Here is a 21938-nt window from a genome sequence, read left to right as displayed (position 1 = left end):
TCAGAAAGCATTTAATTTCAAGGAGGAAAAAAGAAGTGAGTGGATATGATGATGAGGGGTTCAGGGTATGGTACACTCCCACCTCCCCTCCCAAAGTGTGCTAGTTTGGCATATGGATCATTTTGAGTTGAAGGCACTCGAGGCTCTGCAGGCTTAAGGGAAACTTTTATTCATCCATTAGGCACATGGAAAAATATGAACTGGGGGTCTTTCCCAGAAAAAAGGTCACAACAGTGATAAATTTATCTGAGTGGTAAGGCAAATGTCTAATTATCAAACACCTGCTTTTATTGCCCTATAAAGTGCATTTTTTTCTTCTGAAGTCTAAACCTCTACTCCCTACTCCTTAATTTGGAATGACCTATACATAAACATTTTGCTTCACTGTCTTTGGAATTACCATGTATATGTGGATTTCCCATAGGTACAACTATTAAATGTGATTTTCTCCTGTCATCTGTCTCCTGTCGGTTTGGTTCTTACTTCAGCTGAAGAAACTTTGAGGGGCCAGGAATTCTTTCTCCCTAACAATGAAACTTTTTAAATAAATTTTCCTTTTGGGTCTTGGCAAAAATTAGAATTGTGAAAAGACACAGACTGATATTTGTAAATTTATGTGAAATATTTCTTCAAATAACGTATTGAAAATTCAAGGCATTACTATTACAGTTAAAATGGATACTTTTAAAACCTTGAGAATTATCAGAAAACTAGAGAATATTGTATCTCCACAGTTTCAAAATATTTCCAGTGTGGGAGGGTTTGTGCATTCTTATAAAGATGTAGCGCTACTTGCTATTATCAATAGATATGCAGTTAAGGTCTATTGCATAAGAAATAGGAAAGTGGCAATATGTGGAAAGTTGCATATCACCTGCTTCTCAAATCTTCTAGTATGATAAGGCATCAAATTTTCTTTTACCTAAAATAGTTTATAAAATGAAAGCACAGATACAATTTGGTATTGGCAGTCATTATTCTTTGCTCTTTTCAGCATAACTACCATCTCCTTCTGTTCCCTGAAGTTAATTCTTTTCTTTTAAAGATTGATTGATTGATTGATTGATTGAAGACAGGGAGAGAGGGAATGGGGTGAGGTAGAGGGGGAGGGAGAGAGAGATTCTTCAGCAGGCTTCAAGCCCAACAATGAGCCCAACACAGAGCTTAATTCTGGCTATAGTTAATTTCAAGCAGGAGAAATTTAAAGTGTTACAGAGACATATAAATTGATAATTTACAGTAATCTCTTTTTATATGGGTGGGAAAGAAATATTTAGGTAAGTCTTTGTTAAGAGAGTACCAAACAAAGGCTTGAAAGATTAGCACAGGGTTAGAAAGGAGAAGCAGAGAGTAGTGGGTATATTTTTGGTCTTGAGAGCACATGTGAATATCCTCAAGGTAAAAACAACATGATACTTTCAAGGAAGTAAAAATTCCCTGCTAAAGAAAGAAATTTTTATCACATCGTTTCACTTACTTGTGGAGCATAACAAATATCCTGGAGGACATGGGGCGATAGAGAGGAGAAAGGAGTTGGGGAAATTGGAAGGGGAGGTGAACCATGAGAGACTATGGACTCTGAAAAACAATCTGAGGGGAATGAAGTGGTGGGGGGGTGGGAGGTTGGGGTACGAGGTGGTGGGTATTATAGAGGGCACAGATTGCATGGAGCACTGGGTGTGGTGCAAAAATAATGAATACTGTTATGCTGAAAATAAATAAATTTAATTTAAAAAAGAAAGAAATTTAAAAACAAGGGACAGTGGAACCAATAGGCAATTATAGTAAGGCTGTAGGAGAAAAGGTTAATACAAGTTTAATTTCTTATATAACAGTAAGGGACATTAGAAATTTGAAATTAGAAACACAATATCATTTACTCCAACACCAACAAAAATGAAATACTTAGTTTAGATCTAACAAAATATGTACATGATCTATATGAGGAAAACAAAACCAGGCATCTGACAAACAAATCACGTTTTATCTGACAGAATCCTCTATTTCAAATCTGTAAAGGCCAAATAGTCCTTTTATTGTTTTCGGATGTTTTCAATAAAATATAAACATGTTAGATCAAGTTGGCCTTAAACCACTATAGATTTAACCCGATTTTATAAAGTATCTACATGATTAACTTGTTACAAAGACCCACATGAACTCTGTCAATTGTTAGGTGGATAATCAGGAGTAAGTTGAAGAAAAATTATCATAATAAGTAAAGATAGATACGTCAAACCTTCCTTTGATTATATACTCTTTGCATCCAAAAGCCTTAGGCCAGATTCTCTATTGAGTTTGAATTTTTTTTAAATTGTATTTTAATATTTGTTGTTATTCTTGTTGTTTAATCTTTTTTTTTTAAAGATAAGTAAGAGGAGTTCAAGTATGTACAACGTTACCTTTTTTGATTAAGAGATATTTGAGTTTGCGTTAGCAACACTTTCCTTAGGTACCTTGTAGGAATTAAAAAAAAAAAAAGTGCTTTCTTCAATATAAAGATATCAAATAAATCTCAGAACCTGAATCCTGGGAGCATTGTTGGAAACTTGTTTCAGTTTAGGCTCCAAAAGCAATAAACAGAGGTTTATGTGAGAAAACAAAATAAAAATAGAAAAGAAGTTTGTTGGGCTTCATCCAAATGAGACCTAGATTGGCCTATAAAGACACTCAAGCCAAAAGGAAATTACATCTGTCATGTTGGTTTGACATCACATCAAAACTATTGAGATATATATTTTATGTTTTCAACCCTCAAATTTTTGATGTTTCTTTATTTTATGAAGATAACCCAGATGTTAAAAAACAAAACAAAAACAGTAAAATTTTACGATGGCATTGTTTGTATTACAGCAGTGTGTAAGTTTTTCACATGTCAGAAACGTGGACCTATTTAAATACCAGTACAGAAAAGTTTAGTTTCAGATTTCCACAAATGTCAATCTAAAGTGTTTTATTTAGGGGCACCTGGGTGGCTCAGTAGGTTAAGTGTCTACCTTCAGCTCGGGTCATGATCCCAGGGTTCTGGGATCCTGTTCCACACTGGGCTCCTTGTTCAGCAGGGAGCCTGCTTCTCCCTCTGCCTCCACTTCCCCTGCTTGAGCTCACTTTCTCTCTCTCTCTGACAAATAAATAAATAAATAAACTCTTTAAAAAATAAAAAGTAGAAAGAATAAAGTGTCTTATTTGTACATAATATTTTAAGAAAAATAACTAAATTTGAACAATTTGTGTGTTCCCTATTTTTGGTAATAATAATGCATTTTTTTGCAAATAATTTTTATTAGTAAATGGCTTCTATGAAATTATATGTGAATTAATTCTAAATGAAATTATTTCCACACTTAGCATTTGTAGATTAAAGTTTATTTTATAATATAAATCATCCATTTCAGCATCTAAAAATACTGTGCATATATTTCTTGATAACCAAAAATGAGATGTATTTGTTTTATTGGGGAAAAAAAAACCTTTATAATGTCAAACTCAAAATGTACATTTACAACTATTCATACGAATTTTTTCAGTAAAACTGTTTTTTTTCACATTTGGTAAATAACAGTAAAGATTTTCAACTGAGAATGTGAAAATTCTCCAATTATATAAAAATATATATATTTGTTACATATTTGACTCCAAAGATCACATTTTCTTTTACCTAAAATAGTTTATAAAATGAAAGCACAGATACAATTTGGTATTGGCAGTCATTATTCTTTGCTCTTTTCAGCATAACTACCATCTCCTTCTGTTCCCTGAAGTTAATTCTTTTCTTTTAAAGATTGATTGATTGATTGATTGATTGATTGAAAACAGGGAGAGAGGGAATGGGGTGAGGTAGAGGGGGAGGGAGAGAGAGATTCTTCAGCAGGCTTCAAGCCCAACAATGAGCCCAACACAGAGCTCAATCTCATGACCCTGAGATTATGACCTGAGTAGAAATCAGGAATTGGACAACACGGATGGAGCCACTCCCACGTCCCTATAAGAAATTCACTTTAAATGTAATGATATAGGTAGGTTAAAAGTAAAAGGATAAAAATAAATATGTATGTCATGCAAATATTAATCAAAAGAAAGATTAAGTGACTATATTAATATCAGGTAATATAGACTTCAGAACAAAGAATAAGCGTAACCACATCAAATTACTGTTTTGTTGAAAACCTGTAACTTTCATTTACTCTCAGAATAACATGCAAATCCCTTACCTTGATCTAACAAAAACCACTCTATACATCTTCTAGCACTCTTATCCATTCACTTGCTGTTTCACTTCAAAGCTCTTAAAACTGACATAATCTTAATCATTGTTTGTTGTTTGTTTATCCCACTAAAATGCAAGCTCCTGGCAGAATTGTCCTTGCTTATCTTGTTCACTCTGATGTCCTTTGTGTGTATGAACAGTACTTGGTATAGAATAGATTATCAAATGCAAATTTTGAGTGAATAATTAATTCTCTTTCTAGGAATTGTTACAGAAATTGCATTTTTCCTTGGCATAATAATTTTTAAATCTCAGTACAACACAAGAAATAGTTTAATATCATTTCTAAATGTTTAAACTCATTGCCTAAAATTTGTATTTCATTAGTATTTTTCCACAGATATATATTTCTTGACTTACCTTCATATGAATGTCTATACATAATGTCAAGAGAATGCTTAAATGTTGATTCTTTTTACTCTGGGAAGTTATCCACATCATATGACTATGGATTTTTCAGACTAAGCAAGACTCAACTGAAACTTACATAAGCTGGATTTGGGGTATTGATAAATTCCAGGAAAGCTCAAGGCCAACGGGTCTAATGCAATTCAAATAAAGAAAGGCAAAGAGAAATGTAAGGAAAAAAGAAGTAGAGTTACTAATAGTCTTGTGATTTTTTTTTTTTATGTTTGAAGAATCACAGAATCTGAGATGGATAGAAATTTAAAAGTCAATATTAACTTGATTCAATTCAATTCAATTTGGTAAATACACTGAAATGCGCTTTCAGATGGAAGGCAGTGAATGATTAAAGATACACAGCAGTACAGGTCTGTTTAGCAAAGACTGTGAATCCAGATCATCTTGGCATCTAGTGTCAAGATGAAGTGCAAATAAATGTTAGATAGCGTAGCATTCATCACACTCTAGACATTCAATAAATATTTGTTGAATGGATGAAAGGTAAGCTAAAGACATGTTTTTAGAGATTTTTGAAGACCATTACACTGTGTACTTAGGCCTGCTACTTCTCATCTCTCTCTCTAGAGATATTCTGCTTCTCCGCTCCCAGGGGTAAACGCAAAGCCTCGTCTGGGCCAAAGATAACTGCCTCATTCAAACGTACACAGTGACTTTCCAAGAGATAAATATAGGACCCAAGTTAAGCCAACCAGAATTTTTCAATAGAAATTTTCAATTTGCAACTGGGAGAAACAAGTTTTTCTCTTTGTGTTTTGTTTTGTTTTTATTTTTGTTCTCTGTCACTGAGTTTTCTTCCACTCCGTGATTATGAGGAAAGGAATACCAATGATCACATCTCCATCACATACTGATCATCAGTAAAAGAAAATGGATTTGTAGACATTTAGATATAAACAGGAGCTTAAGGAGCTGGGGTCTACTTTCTTCTCAGATTATGTTTCTTTTCATTTGGAAAAAAGATTCAATTAATTACATACTTGCTGGGAAAAGAGGCTTTTTTAAAAAAATTATTTTGAGGTCACTAACTGCTTTGAGAATCTAAAGAAAGCTATTTCTATCTTCTCGACATTGTTATGCATTAATAGGCTTGACTGATATTTTGACTGTCTTGATGCCCACCCATGTAACCTTTTTGGACGTTATATATTCCAATGTAGTGAAAGGAACTTAGGTAAATATAAGTGGACACTTGCCTTATTCATACATCACCTTTTATTTCTAATGCTTCTTCCTTGACCCATTGATGAAATGTTTAACCAGGTAGCAAATACTTGCCTGCATTTTTCCTTTTATTCCCTTGATCTAATTTTATCTGTTTCTTTATCTTTCCTCATGTTTGTAATGACCCATCCATATTGCATCAGTTGCAGAAAATACTCAATTTCTTCATCTGATATGTCTCAAAAAATCACAATTTCATGGCAGAATCTTCCTCTGTACCATTTCTGGAGTGCTGGTAATTCCTGGCTTCGAGTAACTATTGCACTGGCCTACACGAAGCTTAAATGTTCAAGTGGGACTCTGCAGAGTGGTTGCTTTTTATTCTTATATAAGAATGGCTTTGCTCTCTGTGAACTTCACCTCAGAACATCTTTAATTATTCTGTATGCTCTCAAGTATGTGCTGTGAAAGCAGATGTGGGTTTATTTTCTGGTCTGAATCATGGTGGGATGAGAGCTGACTTCAAATAGGTAGAATCTGAAAACATTTTTCTCCTGCATGAAGATCCTTTCTATCTTAGTTACTCCAAACTTACAGAAACAGCCTGGGGTTTTACTACCATAAATCTTCATGTCCAGCAGTTTAAGGGTTACACTGGCATAATGCTAATTTTATAATTTTGAAATTACCACTATTATAAGCTCAAACTTCTTCCTGTTTTGAATAATTTCCAGAAGTCCATTCATTGTGAGGGGATTCTTTGTGCAACTATCTAGTTGGTGATAGTGATTAAACTTAAATATTGCTTGGATACTTACTAAGTACTGATTGTATGCATAAAAAGTCCTAAATACTCAGCCAGACATCTCAGAATCTTGATATACTATTGCCAGGAAGTGTGTCCAGACTTCTTTTTTTTTCTTCCCCTGTACACATTAAAAAAATATTCTTCTTAAATTGTCAGCAGTATTAACACCTAAGGTATACTAAATGCACACTTTTGTCAGACTTTTTGGTTAAGTGATTAATCTTACTCCAGTCACCCTTTGAAGTAGGAACTATTATCATTCCCATTTTACATCTAAGGTAGCTGAGGTCCAGATGGATAAAGTCATTTGCTCAAGATCACAAAAGCACCCTTACTCACTTCAACAAAAAATCTATGATGGTAGGATTTTTGTTGGTTTATTGACAGATCTCAAAAATACACCACAGTAGTGAAACACATATAAGATATGATAGTTTTTTTAATGTGATGGATAGTCTCTATTTGCTCCTCAAGATACACTGTCCACCATTTTTCTCTTTTCCCTGTGCCCTGAGCGGGGATAGACGTGACTTTATGAGCTGTATTAACTGATCTCCCTTGCTTTCCAACTTCCTGATGGGCTTAACTAATAGTATGTCTGCAAAAGATCTAGGTCACCATGAAGTTATTTTCCCATTTGCTCCATGTGGCATAGCAGATTCAATTATCTTTCTAGTACCTATTATAGATAGCAATGCTGTACAGAGCCATTGGCAACACTCTGTAAGGGAAATACAGTACACATCTTCAGTGCATTGAAGTAAAGTTGTGCCATCCTCTTCAAATAATGATTTTCTTTTTACAGAACAGCTTCCGGCATGCTAGAGAGCCTACTAGAAACTGAAAACTTGACTATGAGCCAGCAAGTTAGTATAGAACCTGAGATGCTAGCATAAACTTCATTTTGTTTAATCCAATGAACTGTAAGATTGGACAACATACTCAGCATATAGAAGTGGTGTATATGTTACCGGCTTAAAGAGATCCTGAAGGTATAAGTAAATTGCATGGACAAGTGGTATAGATGTCCAGGACCCTTATCTGGCTACATTGTCTCCACCTTCTGAACCTACACCTGTGAACTCATAGAGAATTTTCTATAAATGGTTAATAGAGGAAGAAAAAATGATTTTCCATATATTCTGGTACTACCATAAAGACTATAATATTTAGTGTATGTCTCTTCATGGTCACTTCAAAGAGGAATAAGCAGAGTTAAGTGGTGTGCATGTTATTCATTTCCTTAGAAAAAAGATCACCAGCAAATGGATTTACTCTGAGTCTTGTCAGTGGCTAATGGTTTGGTTGGATGGTCAAATGTATGAAAAGTTTGAAATTGGAAAGTTGATGAGAAGGAAGTCTAGGGAAGAGGTAAATGTCACACCTTTCTGAATGGGCAGGGCATATGAAGATATTTGGGTTTCGTGTGAATGCTCCCAGAAAAGTAAAATCTTAATAATCAGGTGAATAAGGAAAAATGTCCTGTGGAAATCAATTGATCTTATACCTGTCCTATGGACTCACAAAAAAGGTAGGCATGACATCGGTGGTGCAGGTTTTCCATGGACCCACCAACAGGAGCATCCATTTGCTAAGCTCGTCTCATAATGTTAATAATGGCAGAGACAGTCACTCTACCCTTCGTGTGTTATCATTGCCCTGAAAATGGAGGGAAGGTCATCCAGACACTTCAATCTTGGAATCAGCCATGCTTTGATGTCACTAGATTTTCCCTTCTTATCAGCAGTGGTCCTGAAAAAAATCATCTTCCATGCTATTGCAAATAACTTTATTTACCATTATAGCATTACACCTAGCTTTGTGTCTGATTGAGGAACTCATATTAGAGCAAATGATGCACAGCAATAGGCTCATGATGATGGGTCAGTGGTCTTGCCATGTTTTCCAGCTCTGGCCCGAGAGAAGAATGGACTGAGCATTTGAAGGCTTGGACTTCGTGCATGTGGGCGGCAATGCCTTATGTGGCTTCAGTAATGTCTTCTGGGTAGAAGTATATGTTTTAAACTGGTGACAAATATGTGATACAATTTCTTTCATAGCAGGCTTAATAGGTACAAGAATCAAAGTGTAGCTCTTTCCAAAATTGCTCTTGGTAAATACTTCCTATAATTTTGACCTTTGTTAGTCTAAACATTTAGTTCCCAAGGGAGGATGTTTCAATGAGGGGACCAGCCTTAAGGAATGTGACTATTCGGTATGTTGTGGGAAAAGGAAAAGGAGTCAGCAGGGTAAACTGATAGCAACCACTAAGGTAATGGGAAAGCAAAATCATAAGCAGACAAATAAATAAAAAGACTGGTTAAAGAAATAAGGGATCAAGTACAGTAGACTTTTTTTTTTTTTTCCCCAACTGTGCATTGATCCACCTTCTTTGGATGGTGGCGTCCCAATTTTCATGTGACTATAACCCTGTATTTAAATAAACAGTCTTAGTGGCAGATGCTTTAAGGTGCTTACTATGTCCAACCCTAGACAAAACATGGCTTCATAGTCCAAACTAGACCCATTTAATTCTATCCTAAAACTTTAAACTGGGCCAGAGAAACATGTGGATTATAAATTCTTGTATTGTTTTTTATTTTATTTTACTGACAGTGTGGAAGAGGCAATTACTGGTTTTTGCCACCTATATCCCACAGCCATCCACAGTTCTAACTTTTTTTTTCTTTCCCTGAGACTTGGTCATTTAGCTTTTCTTTCATTTCTATGAGCTACACTTACTGTGTTTCAGTGAAGTTACCTAGAGTCATTTTTAATGGCTTACAACCAAACAATTAAGAAATTGCCTAATATGAGGATAAAATACTATCCATAGAATTTGGTAGCTTGGAAATCAATATTGATCTTGCAAAAAGTTTAACTTGTTTCCTGAGCATTGAGATGTCTATAGTTGTGAGGAGATGGAGACACTGAATACAAACTTTTCTTGCAAAAACCTCTAAGAGAAGCAGAGACGTTTGGTGCGAGTCAAAGAAGTTGTGTGGTATCAAGAAGAGGTGTTTTGTTTTTCAAACAGAAACATCAGACTGTTTATTTATTGATAGGAAAATATTTAGTTTTTTTTTCTTTAATTAATAAAAGAATGTTACATATTCAAAATTTAAATTATTTCATTCAACATACTAATTTTAAGTATTTATGAACATAGTAAATGTCAACACTCACTGTTAAGGAGTCTTTGAGTAAGGCTAGTTCCCATTTACTAACTTCATTTTTTTTTAAAGATTTTATTTATTTATTTGACACAGAGAGGGAGCACAAGCACTGGGAGTGGCAGGCAGAGGGAGAGGGAGAAGCAGACTTTCCACTGAGCAGGGAGCCTAACACAGGGGCTCTATCCCAGAAACGCACACAATGGATTATTCCTCAGCCATCAGAAAGGATGAATACTTACCATTTACATCAGAATGGATGGAACAGGAAGGTATTAAGCTGAGCGAAAGAAGTCAATCAGAGAAAGACAATTATCACGTAGCTTCATTCTTATGTAGGATATAAGAAACAGGACAGAGGATGGAAAACTGGGAAGTAATTAGAGAGGGGACAAACCATAGGAGACTCTTAACTGTAGGAAACAAACTGAGGGTTGCTGGAGGGGAGGTGAGGGTGGGGATTGGGTAACTGGGTGATGGACATTAAGGAGGGCACATGATGTGATGAGCCCTGGTGTTATATGCAACTAATGAACTATGGAACTCCACATCTGAAACTAATGATGTACTGTGTGTTGGTTAACTGAATTTAAATTAAAAAATAATAATAATAAAAATTAAAAAAAAAATCTCTCTATGTGGAATAAAAAGCCCTTAAAAAACAAAATGCATGAATATAGGTTTGTTTAATGTGTATAATATATTAAAAGAATGGAGTCATTGCTAATCTTGATCTCCTGAGCTTTATGAACAGTTTCCAAATCAGTAAGTTCATATTTTTATGGATCACAGTACTGCAAGCTTCTAACTCAATTTTGAGAGAGTAAATCCTAAATCTGTAAAATAAAGATTGCCTCACATATGTTTAGAACAGACTTACAAATATTTACAGCTATTTAAATTTCTGTGTCTATTCAGTTTCTCTTGTTTGACTGAGATGATTAATTTCAAATGCTGACAATTTCTCTTCCCTCTGGCTTTTGCAATCGAAGTTTAATCTGAAGAGAACATTACTCCATTTTGATACATTTCTAATTATTTAAATATCTTTTTTTGATGGTTGAGTTAAATTTTAGCATTTCTGAACAGAATTTCTACATACAAAGTCACATTTTAGGTCCTCAGTATATTCTGCTCTGAACCAATTTTTTTGTTATGTACTGGAGATTTAATTTTGTATGCAAACATATTAGCAAAGTATAATTACTAATTATTGATACTCAATTTAACACAGTAATATATTCCAAATGTAGGTCTTCTTTAAACTTAGTTTAGCTTATAAATCTTATTATTCTATTTTTCAACCCAGCAAATTTTGATAGTATTTTTTAATAAGTCTATGATTCATGTTTAGTTCCATTTGCAAGTTTCAGTAAGCATTTATTAAGTAGTTTTTATAAGTGCATTATATTAAAGAGCTAATATGGCAATACTCAAATTTGCTTAATTATTCCAAAAGAGTAAATAAACTTGTTTCAATTTAAGTCACAAATACAAAGCAGTTACTCAAATTGTTGCATTTTTTAAAATCATAAGACTGACTCAGATATTCCAGCAGCCCTATCTCCTGGATTTTTGGATTGGCTCATATCTGTTGCTTTGTTCTTTAGCCAATGGCAATAAAATTTGGATAATGGGGAACAGGATCCTGAGGGTATATTCATTTACCTTTCCATCCCCAGATGGGATGTTTGGACACAAAGTAGTTGCATAAGATTTCATGCGACAGGTCTGAGCAATCAGCATTTCCTTGTATTTTCTCTTGCCCGTCTTATTCCTCTTTTCCCTTATTTCTGCTCTTCTAAAATTTTAGTCCTCTTCACAGTGCAATTCCTTAAGACCTTGTCTCATTCTTTGTTTCCTAGAAATCCCCATTTAACATAGCTAGAGTCACATAAATGTTACATGCCCATAAAATGCCATATTGGCACAAATTTCCTAATCAAGACATTAATGCTTTTTTCATGTGTGTACTATTTTTTCTTCCAGTAGCCCTGGTGACTATGTTATTTAATTGAACTTGAATTTGCATTTCCTTGGATCTTTAAACTATTTCAGATCTTTTCTGCTGGCTCAAAAACTTTTTTACCTTTGATGAAAAAATGTTTGTCCTTATTTTCTCACCTGTTAAAGCCATAAAATCTTAGGACACGTTGAGATTTTTGCTTGGCTTTGCCTGATTACATGGTTGTAGAATTCTAATAAAATCCTTCTCAACCTCAGCATGCATTAGAATCACTTCAAACTATTGTTAAAATAAGCTTCTGGGCCTCATTTCCAGAGTTCCTGATTTAGTACGTGGACAAGGGCCTGAGAATTTGAAATCTTTCCAAGTTCCAAGTTGGTGCTGATGTGCTCATTTTGGGAACCCCTGTTTTAAAAGAACACCAATGACATGTACCAGATAGGAAGTCTTAATTAAAACTACACCATATTGATATGGTGTAACCAAGTAGAGAAGCAGTACAGAAAAGCTTATGGAAAAAATGTAGAAACCTATTTGATAGTATCAAATTATAATTTGTTTCTTAAATAAGATACAGTTATCCAAAAGATTGACAGGTTTGGTCCTTCTACAGCAATATTCTATTTTGTGAAAGTTTTCATAAATAAATTGATATATTTGCCAGATATGGAGACAAGGAGATAAGGAGAATCTCTACAACATATATGACTAACAGAAGAATAATTTTAAAAACATATAAGCAATCCATATGAATCATAAAGAAAATATCAATAATGCAATGGATAAATGGATAATGGACAAAATATGAAATTTACAGAAGTAGATATCACTTGTTTCCATTAAACTAAGTAGATAATCACATTAATAATAAGGAAAATACAGATTATAATAAGATAATGCCCTACATTCATTAGACTCATAACGTTTAACAAATTGCTTTACATCAAGTGTTGGTGAGAATGTAAAGACATTCTTTAACATTTATGATAGGATTGTTATTTGAATAACTAGTTTGGAATGTAGCCAGTCTTTTTAAATTTTAGTCATTGTGGTATGTAGGTAGTGGAATCTCATTGTGGTTTTATTGTTTAGTATTGATACATAGGTATTGATTTTGAAATATTTTTTTAACCTGTGTTAATGTACTAAATTTACAAAATAACATAGATACATATTCAATGAAGAAATTTAACCTTAATATCTGGCCCTATGGTAAAGGTTGGAACTCAGACATTAAATCACTAAATAAAACATGGTGAGATTGAGAGGCTCTATTCATTATCACTCACATACTTTTTGAAATAATTTGTGTGTGTCTTGGAAATGCAAGTCTTTAGGAAGGTTTAAATGATAATTCTTGTTCTAGATGGTATTGCGTATTCTGGGATGGACTGGCTAGTATTTCTAGGATATCTTTGAGACATATCATGATTATATTAATGTAGATATTGAGCAAGAATAACAAAGCTGCAACATTGCACTTCCTGATTTCAAAATATGTTACAGAACTGTAAGAATCAATACAGTGTGGTACTGGCATAAAAACAGACCTAAAGACTCAGAAATAAACCAGTAAGCTGAACTTTTACAAGGGTTCCAAGAATACATCATGGGGTGGGGGTGGGGGGGTGAATTAAGCTCTTATCTCACATCACATACAAAACTCATCTCAAAGTGGATTAAAGACTTAAATTTAAGATCTGGAATTGTAAGACTACTAGAAGAAAACATAGGCAAGAAGCTTCTTGACATGGGTCTGGGTAGTGATTTGGGGGTATATGACACTATAGGGAACAAAAGCAACGATACACAAGTAGGATTGCATCAAACTAGCAGCAAAGATCGCAGTCATCAAAGTGAAGGGCAACTTATGGAATGGGAGAAAACCTTCACAAACCACATATCTGGTAACAGGTTAATTGCCAAAATATATGAGGAACGCCCAAGACTCATGGCAAGGAAACAACTTAACTTTAAAAAATGACAAAGAAAAAAATGACAAGGATAAACAAATGGCCAACAGTATATAAAAAGGTGCTCAATATCACTAGTTACTAGAAAAAGGCGAATCAAAACCTCAACATATATATCATCTCACACCATTTGGAATGACTATTTTCAGAAACAGAAAAGGGAATGAAGGGTGACAGAGTATGCTATCTCAAAATATGTCACTTTGGCATTGGACTATTTTGAGTTAAATGCCCTTGGAAAATAGCAGATGCAAAACAAACAAACAAAAATAAACAGCAACAACAAAAAACAAAAACATTGACCTTTCTTTTCTTTGAGCAAAACTGTAAGAGACTCCTAACACTAGAAACAAACTGAGGGTTTCTGAGGGGGAGGGAAATGGGGGGACGTGGTAACAGGGTGATGGACATTAAGGAGGACACATGGTGGAATGAGCACTGGGTATTATATAGGACTGATAAATCACTGAAATCTACCTCGGAAACTAACAATACACAATACAAGATATGTTCATTAATTGATTTTAAATTAAATTAAATTATTACAATACAACACAATACAAAATACTGGAGACATGGGATGCCTGGGTGGCTCAGTGGGTTAAAGCCTCTGCCTTCGGCTCAGGTCATGGTCGCAGGGTCCTGGGATCAAGCCCCGCATCGCAATCTCTGCTGGGCTCAGAGCCTGCTTCCCTCCTCCCTCTGCCTTCCTCTCTGCCTACTTGTGATCTCTCTCTCTCTCTTTCAAATAAATAAATAAATAATCTCTTAAAAAAAAAAAAGCAAGAGATGAAAATCCCATGTGAAAGATGCCTTCTCTGGAAAAAGCAAGAGGTGAAAGTCCCATATGAAAGATGTCCTCCTTGTGGCAGAAGTAAAGTAATATCCTTCTCATCGGGGGCAAGAAGTTCAGACTGAGAAAATTCTATACAAACAGACCTTGATAAAATAATTCTCATCTTCCTTTAGCCTCCCCATATAATGTAGTTACAGGCGCAATTGCTTCTTTTTATTCAACCTACTGTAAGAGCTTATAAATTCCATCATTTCTTTGGTCATTTCACATGTCACATAAAACTCACTTGTAAGTTTATATAACATATGTTAAATGATTGTCTCCTTTAATCAGTCTTATGTCAGTAATTCTCAGTCCCAGTCATAAAACCCTACAAAGGTAGAGATAAAAACTTGCCTCCTTTACAATAATAAGTGTTGGTAAAGATGTGGAGAAAAGGAATCCTTGTATGTTGTTGGTGGAAATATAAATTGATGCAGCCATTATGAAAAACAGTATGAAGATTAAAAAAATAATAATAATTATATATATATATATATATATATATATATAAATGGACCTACCATATGATCTGGGAATCCAGTTCTGGGTATACCCAAAGGAAATGAAAACATTTTCTCAAAGAAACTCCTATGCCATTTCAGCATTATTTATAATAACCAAGATAAAGAAGCAAACTAAATGGTCCATCAACAAATAAATGGATAAACATTCCATATATAATGGAATATTATTTATCCTTAAGGAAGAATGAAATCCTGTGATTTGTGACAACATGGATGAACCTGAGGGAAATTATACTAAGTAAATGAGCCAGACACAGAAAAACAAATGCTACATGATCTCACATAAAATGTGGAATTTAAAGTAGCCAAACTCAGAAGCAAAAATAGAATGGTGATTATCAAGGACTGGGGGGTGAGGGAAATGGGAGATGTTAGTCAAATAGTAACAAGTTTTAGTTATGTAGCATGAATAGTTTCTGGAGGTCTAGTACACAGCAATGTGACTAAACATCATAACACTGTATTGTCTACTTGAAATTTGCTAAGAAGGTATGTCTTATAAGTTCTTATTGCAAAAAACAAACAAAACAAAACAAAACAAAAAACAAAAAACAAACAAAAAAATACAAGAAAGATAAAAATACATTGTAGCATTGTATAAATACATTGATACATTATAATCATGTGACATGATAGATATGTTAATTATTTTGACTATGGCAAATATATAGTGTTTGTGCATTTTAAATATGTACAATTTTTATTTGTCAATTACATCTTTCAGTGAAAAGTGGAGAAAAGCTGCTTGGAACACCAGGAATCTATATGTGTACCTTTTTGCCTAATAGTCTATTCGCAAGTAAATTGTTTGTTAAAGTTGATCAAAGTTTTGAAAAAGAAATCACACATGGTCACTCAGCATTTCCTAAGGTTTTCAATGCTCATGTGTCAATCTGAGACGCAATAATGTTTATATTTAAAATATATGTTGGGAGGAGTGTCTGGGTGGTACAGTTGTTTGAGTGTCTAATTCTTTGGTTTCAGCTTAGATGATAATCTCCAGGTAGTGGGATCAAGCCCCGTGCCCAGCTCTGTGCTCAGCATGGAGTGTTTGAGCTTCCCTCTCTCTCTCCTACCCCTCCCCAATGTGTGCATGCTCTCTCTCTTTCAAATGAATAAACACATATTCTTTTAAAAACAAAATGTATGTTAAAATATATGTATACATATGTGTATGCTATTTTTTATAATTAGCAATATTTTCCATGTGAAAAAATATATTGAGAATTTATAATCTACTACTGTTTTGTGTGATTTTTATAAATTAACTTGTTTACCTCTATAACACCACTATTAATTTACATTTTCTTTAACAACTCCCCTAGCTATATGTGAACATGCGTTGCATACTCTTCTCAGACCTTTATGACATTTAACTTCCATAATCTTCATAACCAGCCTGTTGGGTAGCGGTTACAATACACATTTTACAGATTAGACCACTGGCCACAGAAGCCTGAGTAACTTGCACAAAACACAGCCAGGGAGTGGCAGAGGCAGAATTCAAAACCCCATAGTGTTTTGGAACTGTGCTGGTAACTCTTCTGCTGTGTTGCCTATGAAGAAATAATGCTAACGTGATTGAGAAGAATAAGGCCAGAGAGAAATCAGTAACGATAAAGAACAAACACCTAACTAGGCAGTGTCTCTCTTGAATCTGGGCTCTTACCCGTTGTACAATGGCTCCTGGTGGTCTTTCATAATACTAGCTAGTTGTTGTTGTTGTTTCATTCAGTTTATTTTATTTTATTTTATTTTATTTTATTTTATTTTATTTTATTTTGTTTTTAATAATCTCTATACCCAACATGGGGCTGGAACCTGAGATCAAGAGTCCCAGTCTATTCCAGCTGAGCCAACCAGATGTCCCAATAATAGCTAGTTTTTCCCCAGCTATCATATGTTCCCATTGCTGCAGCCAACACTTTCCATGAATTTGCTCATTTAATCCTTAAAAAAGTGAGGCATAATAAATATTTAAAATATTATTATTCTTATGTTATAAATAAGGAAACTGGATCTTAAAGCAAGTTAAGGGATTTAGACAGGTTACAGAGCTGGTGATTGTTCAAACCAAATGCAACTACAGGCGCAATCATTAAGCAGAACAGCCCAAACATTTCATAAAATCTGTTTGAAGTTCTACAAACTTAATTTAGGATTAAGCAGCAACAACCACAGTCCAGCATCAATGAAACAAACATGCAAAAAATGCATCTTTAAAACTGTGGCGACAATTCCTTTTTGTTGAATAGATCATAAATAATTTGTTATAATACGAGTTCCAGAGACTTTATGCATCCCAGCAATGTATCCCTTTAATTCACCAATCATCTACTGAGTACTCACTATTCATTCTTTCATTTATTTCTCAGCAGATGAGAAATATGCTAGAGTATCCCAGGGTCTATGGATCTGAGGTGAACTGGGGAGAAAGCAGCCTGGTTCGTTGGTGCTTATGTTCTAGAGAGTGGCTTCAGGTGAGAAAATTGGTAAATGGATAAAACCAAAGTAAGGAAGGGAAATTCAGAAAAAGGAACTATGGAGTCAACCACAAAGGACCATGAAGTAAGAGCTGCAAAGGCAGTTTGTCAGGAAAGACCTTTTTAAGACACTATTTGAAATAAAACGCAAGGGCTGAGAAGGACCCAGACATGTAAAGATCATTCCAGGGTGAGGAGACAAGAGGAAATTTGCCTGTGCCAAGCACCGGGGGGGCGGGGTGTGTGTGTGAAATTCCCTTTATTCCTATTTCCATCTTTTCCATCCTGGATTTCATTATTCTTACTGAGTCTTATTATAGTTCCCTAACGATCTCTTTTCCTTCACTTTCTCTGGTTTCCAGTTTAGCATGTATTCATGTGACAGGCGTAACTTTCAGAAGCACAGATTTTACCATTTAACATCCTTGTTCAAATGTTCTTATTACTTTCTCTCAGCCTATGGTATCGAATGCAAACTCTCTAGACTAGACTATCATTATAATCTTTCTTTGTTCTCTTGACAACGTGCATTTTCAGACATATTTTTCAGTATAGTCTCTCACACACATTTACCCTGGCCAAAGTAATCTATTCAGTGTTCTTAACATCACTTTGTGTCTGAGGTTTTGTTCCTGTTGCTCCCTTAACCTAAATTCCCTTCTACCTTGCATTTAAGCATTTCCAAAATGTTCCCATATTCTATTGGCTAATAAAAGTTCTGACCTTATGCTAAGAAACTTCCAAATTGGTAAATTATTTGAAATCACTATCCCCATTGTTTCCATAACCAGAAATATACAGTGGACTAGAGAAGTGATTTTTTTAAAAGACATTTTGGCAGATACATACATTATAATGGACATTTATTACGTTTTCTTTCTTTCTAGTCACTGGATGATTTCTCTCCTTATGAATAATACATCTTCTAGGCGGAGCCTTAAAACTCACTCTTGAATGTCCTTTGAAGCTAGAGCAAAGACATATGAACATTTGGCTTCATCAATCGATTGAAAAAGTACTTGATTTTAAATAAATGTCAATTTTAAAGAAATAGTTTCTGGGATAATTTCTTGTTTCCTTACTTTTATTTGGCACCCCCAACACCAGTAACAACTTGGAGCTTGGGGAGATGCATATGGCTTCATGTATTCTCCTACCGATGTCACTCAGTAAAACTTAAAAAAAAAAAAAAGACACCTGTATTCTCACTTTTTGTACAAACTGTCCTAATGTGCATGTACTATCTTCAGGAACTATGGGAAAGTATACAACATTTTTATATTGTACTACTTTGCTTAATTAGAATTGACTCTGAATAAAGTACAGTTTTGCCCTCTGTGAAACTGCCTTGAACCTTCTCCACTTATACGGATTCCTCAGCTTCGTTGCCAAGCAACTGTGCTCGGATTGCTACTTTGCCTTTGCAGTGAGAAGAGTCAACTATACTACACATTCACTTTGCATTTTTTGAGCATAAATAATTTTTTCCTCCTCTCTTTCAAGCAGATGTATCTTTTAGTTCTGTGTTCTTGACAGATGTGCTCCATAGGCTATTTGCATTCTGTATCTTATACCTTACAATTTTCCTACTCTTGTCAACTTAGGAACTTGGCATTTATCTTTTTTTTGGCTTCTCAGTGTAGCAGAATTGCACTTGTGTCTTAATAATAAAATAATAACATTTATAATAGAAGCAAAAATGAAAAAAGATAAAAGTTATTAATTCAGCAAACACTTCCTATATTCTAGTTATTCTTTTTGGGATTAGGGATCTAGTAGTGACCAAAACAGATGAGGAAATACCTGCCTTCATGAAGCTCCATTCTACTTAGGGAAAAGGCAGAATACGTATGTGAACAAAAATGAAGTATGGTACATAGATGGTTAATAAGTTATAAGCAAGAGAAGATCCACTTTTTGTGTAGTCTTTTTACATCTCTCTATATCTACGTATATATTACATACAACCAGATGGCACTTCTAAGAGCAATAATAAAAACCATAAGTACAAAATTAGAAGAACGTGGAAGAGGCTATGCAAAAGAGGACTTAAGGACTTTGAAATTTAAGTATCCTCAGTTTTATAGTACATCCACCATTGATGTTATGGTTGAATATAAAACTGAGATGAGACATGTGGAACTCCAGGCTGGTAGGAGGTTGCAATTCTGTACGGGGTACGCAAAGAAAGCCTCGCTGAGAGCATGGCATTTAAATAGCAATTTTAAATAATTGAAATAAGTGATGGTGTGATTGATAAATGGATACCGTTGGGTGGAACTCAAAGATAGGAAGTTAAACCGGAAAGATAAGTTAGAAAATTGTTGCTGCAGAGCAGAATGCTTGAAATTTAGATTATGGATGTTGACGATGTTGGTAATAACAAAGTATGGGTTAATCTGTGGGAATAAGCAACTGAAGTAATGTGAAGGAAATGATTATTGGAAGGATAGAGGCCAAAAAAAATGAGTCGCAAAATTATTAAGTGAATCAGATATATTGATCTTTAAATAATGAGAAATTAAGGCAATATTAATGTTAGACTGCATGACAGCCAGGTGCTAAAAGCACCTATGAAAGGTGTGTAGTGAGCTGAGCCATCGCAGTGATACGATTGACAGCATGGTAAGGAGGAGAGGAGGGAACACCCAGAGCTTTTCAATGATGTATTCTTGTGTATATGACAGCAACAAGGACGGATAGTGAGTGGTATAATCTGGTGTCGTGAAATTTATGACTGGGGTAATTCAGTGAATAGAGATGAAGAATATTCTGAACACAACAATGAAGAGCCTCAGTATTATGAACCCTACTTCCAGGACCTTTAATATATACAGAGTATAAAAGAAAGCAGTCATCATGGAGGACTACAAGAGGGATAATGTTCTAAGGGAGATCTAAATTTCCTTTCCACCAGAAAGGTAAGGGGAATGTTCAAAGAAGAGATTTAGACGATAATGTACTTGCTGATGACCAACCATGACTTTGTAAAGGCACGATGGATATTTTTCAAAAATTGAAGAGCAGCTTCAGGAGCAGAAGCTGAGCGGAGCAACTGACGGAAGAAAGGGAAGTGCAGTCCATAAGGGAAAATTCAGTCTCCATGATGAGGTCTTCCAGTTAGTATTAATGTGTCATGGTTGGTCTCAAAGAAAATTCAGAGCTAGAGACATATGCATTTATCACATCTGACTATATATCATTCATATTCATATATTTACATATATTTATAAGCATAACCACATACAATCACATTGTCTAATTCAGACAATGGAACTTTCAGAAAACAGGCCAAGATGAAATATTGATATTAATTATCATGCCATGCATGTAACTTGCAAGTAACTTCTGTCCTCTGGAGTTCTATAAACACCTCTCTAATGAGTCACCTCCCACAATAGAAGTCTATTATTATATCCAAATTTCAGAAAGAGCCAAAGCAAGAGCAAAATTTTCTTACACCTTAGGTACATCACAATGGACAGTATCATCTGGCTATATAGCTACACTTATAGGTCAAAAGTTAAAATGTGTATATCTTTTATGTAATCTTTTCATTAAGATTTACTTTGAAATAAGTTGATTTATTTATTAACAGAAGTAATATTAGAGGAAAAATCAAAAATTCAACATAACACCTTCAAATCCATAGACCTGTTTAATGAGTTCTACTCATCTTAATCTCGTTGAGCAAACATTAAATCTATGTTTTTTGAATTCTTATGTTTGAAAGGAAGAAGGCTATTTCATAAAAGAATCTTGTACTCCTTAATTAAATTATAAATTTCAGTGGTAGTTCATTGTATGACTCATTGACCTTTATCTCTCTGATTCTCTCATTTAAAATTGAACTCACATACGCATTCCTAAAAACCCACACTGGTAATTTGTTTGTAAAAATCCACTTTGGAAAAGGACTTTGTAAATGTCTTTATCTCATTTGAAACATAAAGCAATTCAAGCGTTTCAAAAAATTCAGAGTAACTGACAGTTTCAATAAGTATTTTTCATTCATGTACATGAGTGAAGACTTATTTTAATTTCAAGAAAGTAAGCACTTTATAAACTTAGCACTTTATAAAAGCTTTTAAAAGCTATCAAATTGTCTATTCTAAAATACTGAATAGAGGGAGATAGACAAGAAGGATCTTTGCGTAAATGAAGTGTGGATTAGAAAACCACGAGACACAATGGCCTGGGAGCTTAACTATAGTCCTATCTTTTGACTGCTTTTAACCAGTCTATATGGGTGATTTATCTAGAAGGAAATTTATGATTTTAAAGAAAAATTACTTAGGGAGTCTCGATAATATTTTGTG

This window comes from Mustela erminea, chromosome 17, assembly GCF_009829155.1.
Source record: "Mustela erminea isolate mMusErm1 chromosome 17, mMusErm1.Pri, whole genome shotgun sequence".
Taxonomy (NCBI): domain Eukaryota; kingdom Metazoa; phylum Chordata; class Mammalia; order Carnivora; family Mustelidae; genus Mustela; species Mustela erminea.
The sequence above is the reverse complement of the archived record's forward strand: the minus strand, read 5'-3'. Positions refer to the sequence as shown.